This window comes from Cebus imitator, unplaced genomic scaffold (assembly GCF_001604975.1).
Source record: "Cebus imitator isolate Cc_AM_T3 unplaced genomic scaffold, Cebus_imitator-1.0 Scaffold312, whole genome shotgun sequence".
In the NCBI taxonomy this organism is placed as follows: domain Eukaryota; kingdom Metazoa; phylum Chordata; class Mammalia; order Primates; family Cebidae; genus Cebus; species Cebus imitator.
In genome coordinates this window covers 2,695,635-2,712,826 of record NW_016107627.1, presented here as the reverse complement: position 1 = coordinate 2,712,826, position 17,192 = coordinate 2,695,635, and the positions used below count along the sequence as shown (strand labels likewise).

The window sequence follows — 17,192 nt, the reverse complement described above, 5'->3', positions numbered from 1 at the left end:
AAGGTCATATTCGCTTTTTTGAGTGCCACATTGTCCCAGTTGTATGCTTTCATAAGTGTATTTTTCCCCAAACACAAATTGATATTTATCTTTATCCTTTTTCATCTAAGCTCAGTTCTTTTATCCAGTCAGTAAAAATTATGGTTACTGGTTTTATATTTCTTTCACCCTCCCAAAAGTAAATAGGATGAGCACACATTCTGTATCTTTATCCAAATAATTAACAAGATAGTTGGAAAAAAAATTAGGCTGAGGACCAAGTTTAGATACAACCTTTCTTTAAGACAATGTTAGCCCCTTAGTCAGCACATATTAATAGGCCATGCAACCACTTGCAAGTGTACTGAGTTGTCTAATATGAACCTATTTCTTCATTTTGCTCAGAAAAATATTATGAAAGATCCCATCAGTTGCTTTACTATTTTAGTTTACCACATAAATAGGCTATCACTCCTTTTCTTCCCTCATCTAAAATAGTGCCCAATATATATTACATACTCAATATATATTGATTCCATAAATGAAAATGATGTACAACATGAATAATAAATTTATGACCCAGCAAAGGATACAGGTGATATAGTGGATTCTGGGTGAGTTGTCAGATGACATTTTGGCCTTTAGTATCCCCCTGACATGACTGTGAATTCAACTTGAATCTATGTAACAACAGATCCTTTTCCTATATTCCCAATTTTTCTTAATTATATCATTTTAACTTAATCCCTTTAGACATAATTGTGAGAGTTATCTTTGGTTCCTGTCTACAATTCATCTGGATTTTCTGATAAATCCCTGAATCACATTGAGCCCACTTCTTAGTAATCTAGCCTTCCACTTCAAAATATATATTTCAGATCTTCATCTTATATCTTGTATGCTATTGCCATAGCCACCCAACTGGTCTCTGCATTTATTCTTATCTTTTTGTGTCTACATTTACCCTTCTCCCTGGGATATCTTTGTAGCATGCAAATTTCATCATGTCCATTCCCTATTGAAAATATTTTAGTAGCTCTCCATTGTCTATAGCATAAAACCCAAATACTCTATGAGTTCATATAAGATACTCTGTGTTTGGACTCTGACTGTCTCCATAGTGGATGTTGTGGTTCCTCCCAGATCCCCTCTCTGGGGCCCATGACAGTAGTAACTGCTGATGACTCATAGCTGCCCCCTCCCTGAGACTTGCCCTGTGCATAAGGGACAGGCTTCTTGGAGGCTGATCACTGAGATTGAGATAATTCCCTAATCCCCACCTCCAACAGTATTGACATCATTAAGCCTCTCATATTTGGAAACTGTAGAGCTGGACAGCTCCATCACTGTGCTTCTGTCAACAATGCAGAAAAGACTTAAAGACCCCAAAAACTGAAAGTGACAAGATGTGTAACAAGAAGATTTGTATAAATACTTTTACAGGAGAAATTTGACCTCAGATCTCCACCTATGACCCATTCAGATAGGAAGTTACCTCTTTCCCAACCCCATTGAGACCCTAGGCTTTAGACTCAGGAATACTGGACACAGCCAAAGGCAGTTATGAAAGAAAACAGGAATTAAGTGAAACTGAACCATCTGAACAGTGATAATCCAGCCCATTTTCTTACTTGCCCTATACCAGTCTTATTTCCCTCAGGAGCTATGGATTAAATTTTTAGTTTTTAGAAACTGAACATATATATATAAAGTAACAATGGTTGTGCATGAGGATATTTGAGGCTTTCATTAAAAAATAATTAGCTCTGGTGAAGTTCATCCTCAATAGGTCCTACTAATGTACTGTGAATTTACACTCTGATTTTGAAAACCACATTCTTTTTTTTCTATTTTTTATTTGTTTATTATACTTTTAGTTCTGGGGTACATGTACAGATTGTGCAGGTTTGTTACATAGGCATACACGTGCCATGGTGGTGAAAACCACACTCTTAATGAAAAGATCACTATTACTAGGCACCAGAACTTCAAGGAGCCCCTCCAAAATAAAAGGTCTAAATCAAAACAAACAAGCAACTAAAAAAAAATGCACAAATGAAAGAAACTCAGACGACATAGATGATGAAGGCAACAGGAAGCAATTTAAGTCACAAAGTATAATCCCCCTCCTCAGATATAAGAAGATCTGGGTTTGCAGAAATATGCAGCCAGATGAATAGAACAATCAAAAACAAAGTGCCCTAAAAAAGTGAATTATAAATTAGCTGGAAAGAAGACACTAAAAGGGTTGAAAAATTAAAATGAGGAGAAGTTTCCTAAAAATTAAAGCCAAACAAAGATACAAATAAAGACTAAAAAATTAAATGCATTATCTATGAGATTTGACATCTAACTAATAAGAGTTCTGGAAAGGGAAAAGGAAAAATAATAAAGGAGATAAAATTAATGAAAAAAAATTCAAGAAAATTTCCCCAAACTGAATACCATGAGTTTTCATATTGTATAGTCTCACTTAACAGGTAAAAAGATGAATGAAAATTATGGAAACCAAAGAACATCTTGGGGACATTTCAGAACAATAGGAAAGTACATTAAAACAAAAACAAAAACAAACAAAAATAACTTTCCAAAAGAGAAGAAATGGTCACATACAGAGAACCAGGAACTAGAATGATATTGGATGCTTTAACAGTAACATTGGAAGCATTTTTTTGAAATTCAGAATGATGGTGATTTTCAGCTCATAATTCTATTTCCAACATACATGCTAATTAAAATATTTTCAGATATATTGGTTTTTAACAATGTTTCATCCTGGCCCCTTTCCTAGGAAGCTGATAGAAGACCTGATTCACCACTCTCCGGTCAAAAATCAAGAATGGGAAGACATGGAATCCAGGAAATCGGATAAAACTCAGAAGAAAGAAGAGAATAAGAACAAATAACGGTCTACGGCCATACCACCCAGAACACGCCAGATCTTGTCTGATCTCGAAGCTAAGCAGGGTCAGGCCTGGTTAGTACTTGGATGGGAGACTGCCTGGGAATACCAAGTGCAATAGGCAAAAAAAAAAAAAGAACAAATAATGAAGTTAAGGGGACTTTCAGAGGCAAGTTCTATGTTGCAGAACAACTAGTCTTGATTGCTATATAACAATGTGAGGCTTTAGAAGGCAGATCCTCAAGAAAACAGAAAATGGACCTATCAGAATTGACCTGATAAATTTGACAAGAAGCAGCATTGGACTAAGAGAAAAACATAACCATATGTACATAGACAACCAAAAAGATAGAAAACTGGTAATATCACCAAATTGGGAAGCAGAGGTACAGAGGAGATGGAATGGTAACATGAGGAAGCTATAGTCTTTGCTACCATAAATCGACTACAAGCAGCGCAAACACATATTTAGAAACATGAAGATAAATGCCATTGGGCCATTGGGGAGAATGGCACTGCACTTGATTTACGGTAGAGAAGCTGAAGCCTCTTGCTTCAGGGTAGCTACACTGGAGATAGGAGGATGGGACTTCAGGCTTCTACATAAGCCTATTGGTAGTGCATCATTTGGCTTTTAAAACTGTTTTCAAGGATCATATTCCTTTAAAAATAATGCAGTTCATATGAACACCAAGGCCATGAAGTGAGGAGGGACGATCCAGTTCTTAGGGCATGAAGTTCTATTCATTAAAGTCCGTACAGGGCAGGGCACTACCCCTACCTCTTCTCTGACGGGGCTGGGCTCTTCTTCCTAATACCACCCAACAGTCTCTTGTCTACATGCATCAATTAATAAACTCATTTTGCAAACATCCCCACTACAGAAAGCATTCCCATGACGCTTCAATTTCAGGGGCTGAAATGCAAGCATAAGATGGTAATTTTCCTCAAGATTTGAGTATAAACCAAAACTGGAAATCTTGGTTTATAAATCCCGTTTCTGTTTCTTCATTTGTAGTCATACACTTCTATTCATCATCTGAGATCAAAGCTCTTTCTAAGCAAAACCCTTTCTTTAATTATGGCTTGTCTGGATATAATCTCTCCTTCCTTTTACTTTAAAGTGATGCCAAGCTTTAAAGGCAAGTTGAATTGTGAGATATTAAGCATTATTATTATAACTTCTCCAGTAGATTCTTTGGAAGAATATGACAGTTTGACCTCCTTCAAGCTTCTCCAAGAACTGGTCTGAGTCTGCAGAAATGTAAATATGAAGCAACATGACAGCAGTTCTCCCTGTTCGTCAAAATGTGGGTATGAACAAAGATCTCCCCAGGGCTAGGAGATCTTAAATAATCATACCAAATCCTGCTGTTCCCTTGTTTGCTTTATGTTTTATTTTTGCACTGACTTAGTTGACCAACACGAACTGGTTTGGTCATTCAGAAAGATTTTTGGTAACATCAGCAGCATCAGGTGGTTCCCAAAAGGACAAAAGAGAGCTGTAAGTTTCTGCCCCACAAACTATTTGGCGCTTGTCACAAGGAAAGCAAGCCTCAGACCTGAAATAGCCAAACATGTTCACATTTATCAGCAAACATGCAAGAATGGTCATACAGCCTATATGGAAAAGTAATATCCATCCCCACCCCTCTGTCTTCTGATATAACAACCCAAGCTTTGTATAGAAGCTTCCCTCTGAATCCCCTGAAGCACATTCAGTGGCATTTTTACCACCCATAGGATTGGCAAATCTCTTGTCGTCAAGGTCTTTAGTGAATAGAAGCAGAACCCATGGCCTCCAGACCTCATGTACCTCAAAGCTGGTGAAACTGATGGGCTGGCTGGTTTTAATACTTGGCACTTGTCACAAGGAAAGCAAACCTCAGACCTGAAATAGCCAAACATGTCCACATTTATCAGCTTGTCCAAATTTATACAAGAGACTCACTCCAAGCCAATCCCTTATCTTAAACACCATACATCCCACCAATTAAAAACTGCTTCTAATATTCATTATACTGATAAAGCACATCTAAACTATGATACAAATAAGGATCAATGTACGCACATACACACCACGCTATACATTATACACATGTTGAAGCAATTCGAAATAACCGTGAATACAGATAGTACTGGTTAAAGCAGTTTCAAATGTGTGTATCTGTTTTTGTGAAGTTGTTTCTGTTTTCCAGCTGCCCCTCACCTATTGTATTACCTATGTCAACTAGGGCCAAGGTACACCATGCTCTGACCATTACTACCCTTGAAAAAGACAGAATATTCTTGTCCAATCCAGTTCTACGTACTTATAATTTCTCTGCAAAATCAGCGTTTGTGTCTTTACACAATATCTCCCTTCCTTCTTTCCTTCCATCTCCCCTCCCTCTCTTCCACCGATTCTTCCTCCCCCATTACACTGCTTCATAAATTTCTGTTGATCACTTACTTCCCAAGTCCTACAAAGCCTTGCGTGATGTTGCCCTGTTAGTCTGTCTAACCTCATCTCCCATTACTGTTCCCCATACTACACTCCAACCATTCAGGGCCTTTCTGTTTCTCACATGCTCCTAGAACATCCTAAGCTTGTTCTTTGCCTCAGTGCCCCCTTTGCAAGGATCCCTCTTCCTCAGTTCATGGGCTGAGTGGCTTTTCCTTGAATGCCACCTTCTCAAAGAGGAGGTTGATCTCTGATTGATTGCGGTGTCTAAAGTCACTCCCCTGTCCAAGCACCCTTTATCCCATTCTTTTTTATTGATAGCACTTACAAGGATCTAACGTTATTGTTTCCATTTCTGTATCTACTTGTGAATAATCTATTACTCCCCCATTTCAATGCAAGTTCCATGAGAGCAGGGACATTTTCTCTCTTGCCCTTTGCTGTAACTCCAGTATGTTGCACAGAGTAAAGCTTCAACAAGTATTTGCCGAGAGAATGAATTAAGAAATAAATGAATAAGTAAATGAAAGGTTTTAAAAATTTGATACATCGTGATTAAACTCAACATTTTGAATAGAAAGAGAATATTTCAAGCTTAATGGAAGGACAAGCTGAACATGCAGTAATGAGATGAGTCTAGGCAACTAAAATATAAAAATCAAAGAAAATTCTATCTATCATAAAAAACATCAAAAAAGCTAATCTAGAGTTAGATAATTAACAGCACCTACTGAACTCTCCATATATGTGTGGCACTAATTGTTATAATCACTTACAGTCAAGTTTGAAGTAAAAAAAAAAAATCTCAATTTCACTCAAAATCCGCTTGAATAATATTTTCACCAAAGGCACCTTCCGGGTTTTCAAATAGTAAAAGGAACACCGAAGTTTTCAGGAAGGCTAAATATTCCCAGGCAGCAATAAAAATAAGTTTCCACTTCCAAGAAAAAGAACTTCTCAGCTGAGCCAGGTCTGTGGAATTAAAAGAAAAAAAAAAAAAGTGTATACTTAACATCTTTTCCAGATGTCAGCACAGAACCAGAGGGCATTTTTTCCCTCCCACATAGCAAAAACACCTGGAAATATTAGGAGTCTTTGAAATGAGAAATATTCTTTCACTCTTCTGAGTATTTCTGCAGTTCTGGTTGATGCTAGAAGGAAATTTTACGGAAAAAAATCTAGAAGTCATTTTCATTGACGTTAGGGGAAAAGAAATTTATCATGTAAATATTATTTTATGTGAAAGAATTGACTTTTGATTCTTAAAGTGGTATTCAACTGTTAATTAATAAGCAGGAGGACATAACTAGGCACACACAAGTGGCATGGAGACCTCACCGTTCAGAGATGGATTCTGCTGCTGGCTTTGTCATCCGATAGCTCGCGACCGGGCCAGGTTTCTTAACCAGCTGAATTCCAGTTTCCACAATGGCATGCTTGAAGAGAACACCAATTTTCTCTAATGCTTAACTTCTGTGATTATATTTTCCTTATGTATTTGTCCACAGTGGCTTCTAGTAATAGATGAAGAACAGATACACATACACACACACATATGTAATACATATGCACATATATAAACATACATATATGTACACATACATACATATATGTTTTATATAGTATATATGATTTATATATAAATATATATGAATATTTCATTTCCAACTCATGTATGTAGGTTTTATATATGTATATATGTTTTATATATGCTTAATATAATATACGTTATATCATATTAACATATATAATAAAAATATAATATACATTATATAAAATATATGTCATATATAATATACACTATAAAATATATATTTTTTTAATTTTTTATTTTCATAGGTTTTTGGGAAACAGGTGGTATTTGGTTACATGAGTCAGTTCTTTAGTGGTGATTTGTGAGATTTTGGTGTACCCATCACCCAAGCAGTATACACAGAACCTCACCCCATTCCTACGCTTTCTCCCCAAGTTCCTAAAGTTTATTGTATCATTCTTATGACTTCGCATCCTCATATCTTAGCCCTAACTTATGAGTGAGAACACATGATGTTTAGATTTCCCTTCCTGAGTTACTTCACTTAGAATAATTATCTCCCATCCAGCTTTCTGCAAATGCCATTAATTCATTACTTTCTATGGCTGAGTAGTATTCCATCATATATATATACACCACAGTTTCTTTATCCACTCATTGATTGATGGGTGTCTGGGATGATTCCATATTTTTGCAATTGTGAATTGTGCTGCTATAAGCATGTATGAGCAAGTACCTTTTTCCTATAATGACTTATTTTCCTCTGTGTAAATACCCAGTAGTGGAATTGCTGGATAAAATGGTAGTTCTACTTTTAGTTCTTTTAAGGAATCTCCACACTGTTTTCCATACTGGTTGTACTAGTTTACATTCCCACCAGCAGTGTAAAAGTGTTCCTTGTTCACCACACCCATGCTAACATCTATTATTTTTTTATTGTGGTCATTCTTGTGATAGTAAGGTGGTATTGGATTGTGGTTTTGATTTGCATTTCCCTGATCATTAACGATGTTGAGCATTTTTTTCACATGTTGGTTGTCCATTTGCATATCTTCTTTCAATAATTGTGTATTCAAGTCCTTAGCCAGTTTTGATGGGATTGTTTGATATTTGTCCTTGGTCAGATGTATAGATTGTGAAGATTTTTCTCCCACTGTGTGGGTTGTCTGTTTACTTTGTTGACTATTCCTTTTACCATGCAGAAGCTCTTTAGTTTAATTAAGTCTCATCTATCTATCTTTGTTTTTGTTAAATTTGCTTTTGGGTTCTTGGTCATAAAATCTTTGCCTAAGCCAATGTCTAGAAGGGTTTTTCTGATGTTATCTTCTAGAATTTTTGTAGTTTCAGGTCTTACATTTAAGTCCTTGATCCATCTTGAGCTGATTTTTGTATAAGGTGAGACATGAAGATTCAGCTTCATTCTCCTCCATGTGACTAGCAAATTATTCCAGCACCATTTGTTGAATAGGGTATCCTTTACTGCTTTATGTTTTGGTTTGCTTTGTTGAAGATCAATTGGCTGTAAGTATTTGAGTTTATTTCTGGGTTCTCTATTCTGTTCCATTGGTCTGTGTGCCTATTTTTATATCAGCACCATGCTGTTCTGGTGACTATGGCCTTATAGTAAATTTTGAAATCAGGTAATGTGATGCCTCTAGATTTGTTCTTTTTGCTTAGTCTTGCTTTGGCTATGTGGGCTCTTTTTTGGCTCCATATGAATACTGGGATTTTTCCGTAGTTCTATGAAGAATGATGGTAGTATTTTGATGGGAATTGCACTGAATTTGTAGATTGCTTTTGGCAGTATGATCATTTTCATAATATTGATTCGACCTATTTACAAGCATGGGATGTGTTTCTGTTTGTTTGTGTCATCTGATTTCTTTCAGCAGTGTTTTGTAGTGTTCCTTGTAGGGGTCGTTGACCTCCTTGGTTAGGTACATTCCTAAGTTTTCTTTTTTGTTTTATTTTTTGCAGCTATTGTAAAAGGGCTTGAGTTCTTGATTTGATTCTCAGGTTGGTTGCTGTTGGTATATAGCAGAGCTACTGATTTGTTTACATTAATTTTGTATCCTGAAACTGCTGAATTCATTTATCAGTTCTAGGAGGTTTCTGGAGGAGTCTTTATGGTTTACAATATTATAAAGTAGGTATAAAATATTATCAGCAAACAGTGACATTTTGACTTCCTCTTTACTGATTTAGATACCCATTATTTTTTTTCTTGTCTGACTGCTCTGACTAGGACTTCCAGTACTATGTTGAAGAGAAGTGGTGAACGTGGACATCCTTGTCCTGTTCCAGTTCTCAGAGGGAATGCTTTCAACTTTTCCCCATTCAGTATTATGTTGGCTGTGGTTTTGTCATAGCTGGCTTTTATCACATTAAGGTATGTCCCTTGTATGCAGGTTTTCTTGAGAGTTTTAATCATAAAAAGATGCTGGATTTTGTCAAATGCTTTATTGAGGTGATCATGTGATATTTGTTTATAATTCTGCTTATGTGGTGTATCACATTTATTGACTTACATATGTTAGATCATCCCTGCATCCCTGGTATGAAACATACGTGATCACGGCAGATTATCTTTTTGATATGCTATTGGATTCAATTCGCTAGCATTTTGTGAAGTATTTTTGCATCTATGTTAATCAGGGATGTTGTGTTAATCAGGAAAATTGATCTATAGTTTCCTTTTTTTGTTATGTCCTTTCCTGGTTTTGGTATTAGGGTGATACGGGCTTCACAGAATGATTTAGGGAGGATTCCCTCTTTCCTTATCTTGTGGAATAGCATCAATAGGATTGGTACTTTATTTATATATTGCATACAGTATATAAATAAACATATATATATATATATACTACATACATATTAGAGTTGAAAATGATGAAAACTAGTATGAGTCTTCTGCTTATAGGCATTCATATTGAGCTATTTTATATAGTATAGGTTTCCAGAAGTTAAAAATATATTTCATTAATGTGTATTTTGATATGAATTCTGTGCCAAGACCTTTCTTATTACACAGCCTGGTCCACTAGGGCTACACTCGGGAACCACAAGTCACAAACTAAATACAGGTTCCACAGGTAAAGAGAGATGCTCATGAGGTTGTGTGCCAGTGCCTGGGTCAAGAGTCTCTGTCCTGAGCTATCTAAGACAGCTAAAGTGTTACGGGATTAATAACCACAGTATAAAAGCCCACATGAGAGCCAAGCATTTCCCCATAGTATTCAACGTATAAAAGTGACATTATATGGACTTCGATGTAATTTCTTTGACCAGACAAATTCCCATAAACATTGCCTTGTTGTGATGAAAATTGTCCATAAAACTTTTTCATTTTCGTAAACAGAAAATGAAATTCAGTCATAGAAATTTTTATTGGGTATAACAATCTAGATAAAGACTAAGATATAAATTAAATTTCTTAAAGAAAAAAAGGGGGATAAATAAGACTAGTAACAACAACAACAACAACAGCAAAACAAAAAAAGAGTAGCTTGAGTGAGAGAGGTGTTAAATGATAAAGCCAGTTCTTCAAGGGACAGCAGCTCGTTAGCCTCCTCTGTGGGTAGCCCAGTTGATGACCGCTTCTCTTATCACCTTCTGCTCTCCTCTTCACCATGCAACACAATAAATTACACTTTCCTTTCAAGCTCCGGTTGAAATGGTCAAGCAACTTGCTCCTTTGGTCACTTCAGACTCTAAATCTAGTCAGTTTGGCATTGTGCAGTCACAGAAGCTTCACATTAAATCGTTCTTGAAAATCTAAACATTCCTAGACGTGTCCTGGTGTACTGAAAGTCTATTTCATACAATAGAAAGAAAAGCCATTCATTGTGTTTTAATTGCCATGTTTTAAATTAACTGTCCTGCTAGGCCTATTTATAATTGATTGGGTATAACAGCAGATAAAAAGAGAGTGTGTACGTCTTTCTGTTAATGAGAAAACTATACTATGGAACTAGAAGTTATTAATTAGATGGTTTATCTTCTGTATTTTTGTTTTCATTGTGTTTGTTCTAAAGAATTCTTTATAATGACTTACCTAAGTTCTTTAAAATTGGTGAAGTAATAACTAATAAAAAAGTCAAGTCCATTCACTTTCATTGAGAACTTATGATGTATCAATCACTTTCCATGCCATAGTTCATCAAATATAACCATACCTTGAGAGATCTTTCACGTGCCACTGTAAAAGAAAACAAATGTGGCCAACTAAACTAAGACAGAAGTTCTTATCAGTTAGATTTTAATTTTACATTTATTGAAAGAGATCTTTTAGGCTTATTTAGAAGCATATTTATTTTTGTCATATCTCCCTATTACAGTTTTGCATTGCTTAACAACAGGGATCTTCTCTGAGAAGTGTATCACTAGGCAATTTAATCATTGAGTAAGCAACATAGTACATACTTTGACATACTCTGATAGCCTACTATGCACCTAGGCTGTATGGTATAGACTATTTCCTCCAGGCTGCAATTCTGTACAGCATATTACTATCCTGAATGCTGGAGACAATTATAATACAATAGTAAGTATCTGTGTATCTAAACATATGTAAACATAGAAAAGGAACAGTAAAAATATGTTTTTATTACCTGAATATAATCTCCATCTTAGATGTGGTTCCTTGTTTACCAAAACATCATTATACTGGTATCTTATATAGAAATAAAAAGGAAAGCTCATTTGAAATAAATTGATTGAGATATTCCTAAAACTCCTTTGAAGAGTCCAACTACTCACTTTTCAGCTTGGAATCATATGACTGTGTTTTTCATAAAACTATCATACAATATATCATCCTTCTTTTACAGGTTGTTTTAAGTGAAATCGCATCACCTGTACTTAAGGACAATATAGTATATACAACACTGGCTTCTTGATGAGAATATACTATATTGTCCTTAAGTGCAGGCGATGCAGTTTTAGTTAACCCATAAAAGAAGCCAAATCCCTTTGGTGCTGAGTTCTTTATTTCTATAGCTGGCCAATTTTTTATTCCAACTTCTAGAAGTTTACTGAACTCAGCTGAGTCACCATGGCCCACTCATGATCAACACACTCACTTGCTCTGCTACTGTCTCGGAGTTTTCTTGCAAGTTCTTGACACCACTATTACAGATTTCAAAGTCTGAGCTTTGGATGTTTGTGCATCACCATGACTTACCAACAGAGATTGTAAGATGCCACTCATTGCTATTGATCCAATTTCAAATTTGTGAAAAATGTAAACAAAACAATTGCCTCATGGAATAAACAAGATGTGATATTTTGTCTTATTTAATTCACACAACAACTTCATGAGGTGGAAACACCATGCTCACAAAAGTCAGGCATACAAACCAAGATCCTCTTGCAAGTAGATTACAGAGAAAGTGTTGTGCTTATAGTCAATTGCTTCTTTTGCAACAGAATTAGCCTTAATTCAAAGAATAAAGATGGCAAAATTTATTCTGCACCCATCTGTTTTCCACTTCAGTTACTTTTTTTTCTCCTTCCCTACCTTATGTTTTCAGGTAGCTCAGTTTTCTTTGATTCAGCTGGAAGGGCTGGATCATCCCCATACCCTTTCCACAGCAACAAGTATGTGCCTAGACTCATTCAGTTATTCATTCAAAAAACATTCAGTGTGCATCTATTGAATGCTATCAAGGATGACACCAGGTGTGTAAGACAGTGAGAAATACCCACAAGCAGGACAGACTCAAGGAATACTTCTCACAATCTATAATAGTTCTTATAATTACCAAGGTGGTTTCTGTTCTATTCCAAATAGTCTATGATATTGTCTCAGAAGCATTCATAATTTCTGACATTTTGCACTTAGCCAAGAATACAAAAATACAGCTATATCACATAGAATTCCCTTCAGAAAAGTATTTGTTAACCAGCTGGGAGGAGTGGGGTAGGCTGGAAGCCACAAGCTATTGGCCCATTCAAAGACAGGTTTGAGCCAAGATCATGCGATTCTCAGGATGTCTGACTGTACAAAGCAGTGATCCAAGGGTCCAGCCATTTTAGCCAAACATAGAGTCCTCTTAGGGCAATCGTGGATCAAGGGCCTCCCATCGGGCTGGAAGAGTCAATATCAGGTCTGCACAGAAGTCTGATGGCTCCCCCTGCCCAATCTTGCTTCTCCCTTTTCCCAGCAAACCTTGTGTACTACTAAATCCATCTTAACACTGGCTTCTTGATCTTCAAAAATCTTGTTTTTGCATCCACTTGAAATGCCCTTTCTTCTCCACGCACTTAAATCTTTCACATTTTTAAAGACTATTTAGTTCAATGTCTTCCATATGTTTGATGTCATTCAGCCCATATGTATAATCTTTAGTCTCAATTTATGTTGAACTTATAATGACAACTAGTTAATTCTTGCACAGTACTGTAACTGCTTCATATGTGTTGGCTGTATTTTCTCAGTATCTTGAAGGCATCTGCCATAGGTAGCAGGCATGGCTGCTGCCTTGCACCAGTCCCCTGAGATTCACAACTTCTGTTGGTGTAGGTGGAATGCACCAGTTTCTGCAGGACTTCAGGTGACTGCCCTCCTTTGTCAACAAATGCAGAGTCAGAAGTGACTAAATGTTTCTTTTTATTCCACCCTCTCTACATACCCTCCTAAAGATATTAACTAATGACTGTTGGGTGAAAAACTGCAAATCTGCCTTAGATTTAGATAACTCAGAGATGTAAGTTATAATCTAGAATCCCCAAGCATAGTCATGCTGACTCCCAGTCCCTGTGTGTCTTGTGCCTAAGACTGAATATTTCTCTTCTCTGCCTTCCTGTCCTCCTTCTACTTCCATGTTGGCTTCCCCTAGGAGCACTTGTTTTAAATTAATTGCACACAAATATTCATAGCAGAGTTTGCTTCTGGGAAATTCAAACTATGATGAAATATCAAATTAAAAAAAAACATTATTTGAGTCTAAAAATTTAGTTGCAAAGATTTATTACACCAATTGTTTGATGTTATAAAAACATAAAAATCAGATCATGTCTGTAATTTTTATTTTGTTATATAGCATTATGAAAATTTATAGCTAAAACATTTTTATAAAATAGTTTTCACTGAAGATTTTTATTTAAGAACGGCAACAATATTTTTGGTATGATTTAGTTATCATCCTGCCTGGAAGTAGATGATGAAGCCAACAGCCTCTTAAGGGTTTTTCCAGTCCTACAATGTGAGAATGTTTTGAAAGCTAATGAGGACATACTTATTCAACATCATCCTCTATTTTATTTTCACACTAAAATAGGAAGCTCTGGTTCCCTGATGGTTTCATAATTAGACATTATCATGGCTGTGTTTTGAGACTGATTTCTGGTCAGAGAATGGAAAATTTTAGTTCCTAATATAAAAAATATTTGACTGTCTCCCTAAAAATATCCATTGCATCAAAGGGAGCATTATCCATACAAAGCATTTAAATCTTGAATAATTGAATTTGTGAACTAATTGGTAGTTAATTCATTAAGCAAATATTGATTGAGCTCCTTACTGGGTTAAAAAAAAAAAGTACAAGACACAGAAAAATAGACTATGTGAAGGCTTATAAGGTTATATTACTCTTTTTCGGGGCCTCAAAATCTGAGTAAGAAGATAAGGAGATATATGCTAATTATCATAAAAGACAGCATGAACAAAGATGAGACCAAATTGATCCTTTGGAAAATATTAATGTAGAATAATGTATCCAGCCAATCAATATATTTCCCATATATTTTTATAAATTTTTCTCATCAGCTTTTACTCTTTAATAGACTTATGTTTTAGTAGAGTCCAGCTGTAAACATCTCAAAACCAATTCTGGAGGTTATTACTAAAGTTAATGAGGTTGAATAGTTTTGGTGATAAACCAAACCTAATGGTTTTAGTGATAAACCGCAATGCATATTTCTTAAATAAACCTTTTATTTATTTGATATGGTTCCAAATGGCTCAGTCATTTATTCCCTTGATGATACATCTTTTCATTTTTTCATGTTTTCTCTGAAGATAGATATCTTTCATGAGGAGAAGGGCTAATGGGTTCTCAAAGCTCTTATGCTAGCACACGATTCATTGGCTTGAGAAAGTCACATGAATCTGACTTAAACGTCTTAAGGGAAACACTGCCACAGGAGACATTGCCACAATAACACTGGCCTTGAAGATTTTTGTATTACTCTCCAGGCCAAACCAAAATCCTGAAGAAAAACAGATTGCATCATCATCACATTCACTCACATAACTGAGCAAGGCTAGGAAAAAATGTACATGTCTTGCTTTAAATCCATAACCAGTTATTTAAAGTGGGTTCTTCTTTTTTCTTTTTTCTTTTTCATTATACTTTAAGTTCTGGGGTACATGTGCAGATCGTGCAGAATCGTTACATAGGTATACACATGCCATGGTGGTTTGCTGCATCCATACCCCCGTCATCTACATTAGATATTTCTCCTAATGTTATTCCTCCCCAATCACCCCAACCCCTGCTATCCCACCCCTAGCTTCCCCCTACCAGCGGGCCCCAGTGTGTGATATTCCCTTCCCTGTGTCCATGTGTTCTCATTCTTCAACACCCACTTATGAGTGAGAACATATGCTGTCTGGTTTTCTGTTCTTGTGTCAGTTTGCTGAGAATGATGGTTTCCAGCCTCATCCATGTCCCTGCAAAGAACATGAATTCATCCTTTTTTATGGCTGCATAGTATTCCATGGTATATATGTGCCACATTTTCCCTGTCCAGTCTATCATGGATAGGCATTTGGGTTGATTCCAAGTCTTTCCTACTGTAAACAGTGCCACAGTGAACATACGTGTGCATGTGTCTTTATAATAGAACAATTTAACAATTTATAATCCTTTGGGTATATACCCAGTTGTGGGATTGCTGGGTCAAATGGAATTTCTATTTTTACATTCTTGAGGAATTGCCACACTGTCTTCCACAATGGTTGAACTAATTTACACTCCCACCAACAGTGTAAAAATGTTCCTATTTCTCCACATCCTCTCCAGCATCTGTTGTCTCCAGATTTTTTAATGATTGCCATTCTAACTGGCATGAGATGGTATCTCAATGTGGTTTTGATTTGCCTTTCTCTAATGACCAGTGATGATGAGTTTTTTTCATGTTTGTTGGCTGCATAAATGTCTTCTTTTGAAAAGTGTCTGTTCATATAGTTTGCCCACTTTTTGATGGGGTTGTTTGTCTTTTTCTTGTAAATTTGTTTAAGTCCTTTGTAGATTCTAGATATTATCCCTTTGTCAGATGGATAGATTGCACAATTTTTTTCCCATTCTGTTGGCTGCCACTTCACTCTAATGATATTTTCTTTCACTCTGCAGAAGGTATTAAGTTTAACTAGATCCCATTTGTCTATTCTGGCTTTTGTTGCCACTGCTTTTGGTGTTTTAGTCATGAAATCCTTGCCTATGCCTATGTCCTGAATGGTATTTCCTAGGTTTTTTTCGAGGGTTTTTATGGTTTCAGGTCTTATGTTTAAGTCTTTAATCCATCTGGAATTAATTTTTGTATAAAGTGTAAGGAAGGGGTCTAGTTTCAGCTTTCTGCATATGTCTAGGCAGTTTTCCCAGCACCATTATTAAATAGGGAATCCTTTCCCCATTGCTTGTTTTTGTCAGGTTTGTCAAAGATCAGATGGTTGTAGATGTGCAGTGTTACTTCTGAGGCCTCTATTCTATTCCATTGGTCTATACCTCTGTTTTAGTACCTGTACCATGCCGTTTTGATTACTGTAGCCTTGTAGCATAGTTTGAAGTCAGGTAGTGTGGTGTCCAGCTTTGTTGTTTTTGCTTAGGATTGCCTTGCCTATGTGGGCTCTTTTTTGGTTCCACATAAAGTTTAAGGTGGTTTTTTCCAGTTCAGTGAAGAAGGTTTCAATGGTTTCTTGATGGTTCTTTTTAAATATTTTATTTTATGTTCTGGGATACATGTGCAGAAGGTACAGGTTTGTTACATAGGTAAATGTATGCCATGGTGGTTTGCTGAACCTATTAACCCATCACCTAGGTATTAAGTCCCAAATGCATTAGCTATTTATCCTGATGCTCTCCTTCATGGCTCCTTAATATATCTAGTAATCACCCACAGTCCAATCCAGCTTCTCCCCCATTCTCTTAGTTAACTATTGCACAACCTTCTTTTCCCCAAACCTCCAACATTTCTTTTCTCAATCCTCATCCTCACTTAACGAGTTTCTTCCTATTTCACTGACATTAAATAAAATCAATTAGAATAAATTTTCATAAGCTTGTGTTAGCTAACTACCCACTCCCTGCCTTGAGGACTTTGCCCTCTGTCTT

At 36.2% G+C, this 17,192-nt stretch overlaps 1 pseudogene; it reads left to right on the top strand.

The window, feature by feature from the left end:
• Positions 1-2,887: 2,887 nt before the first annotated feature.
• LOC119467629 lies at positions 2,888-3,005 on the top strand (annotated as a pseudogene).
• The last annotated feature ends 14,187 nt before the right edge of the window (positions 3,006-17,192 follow it).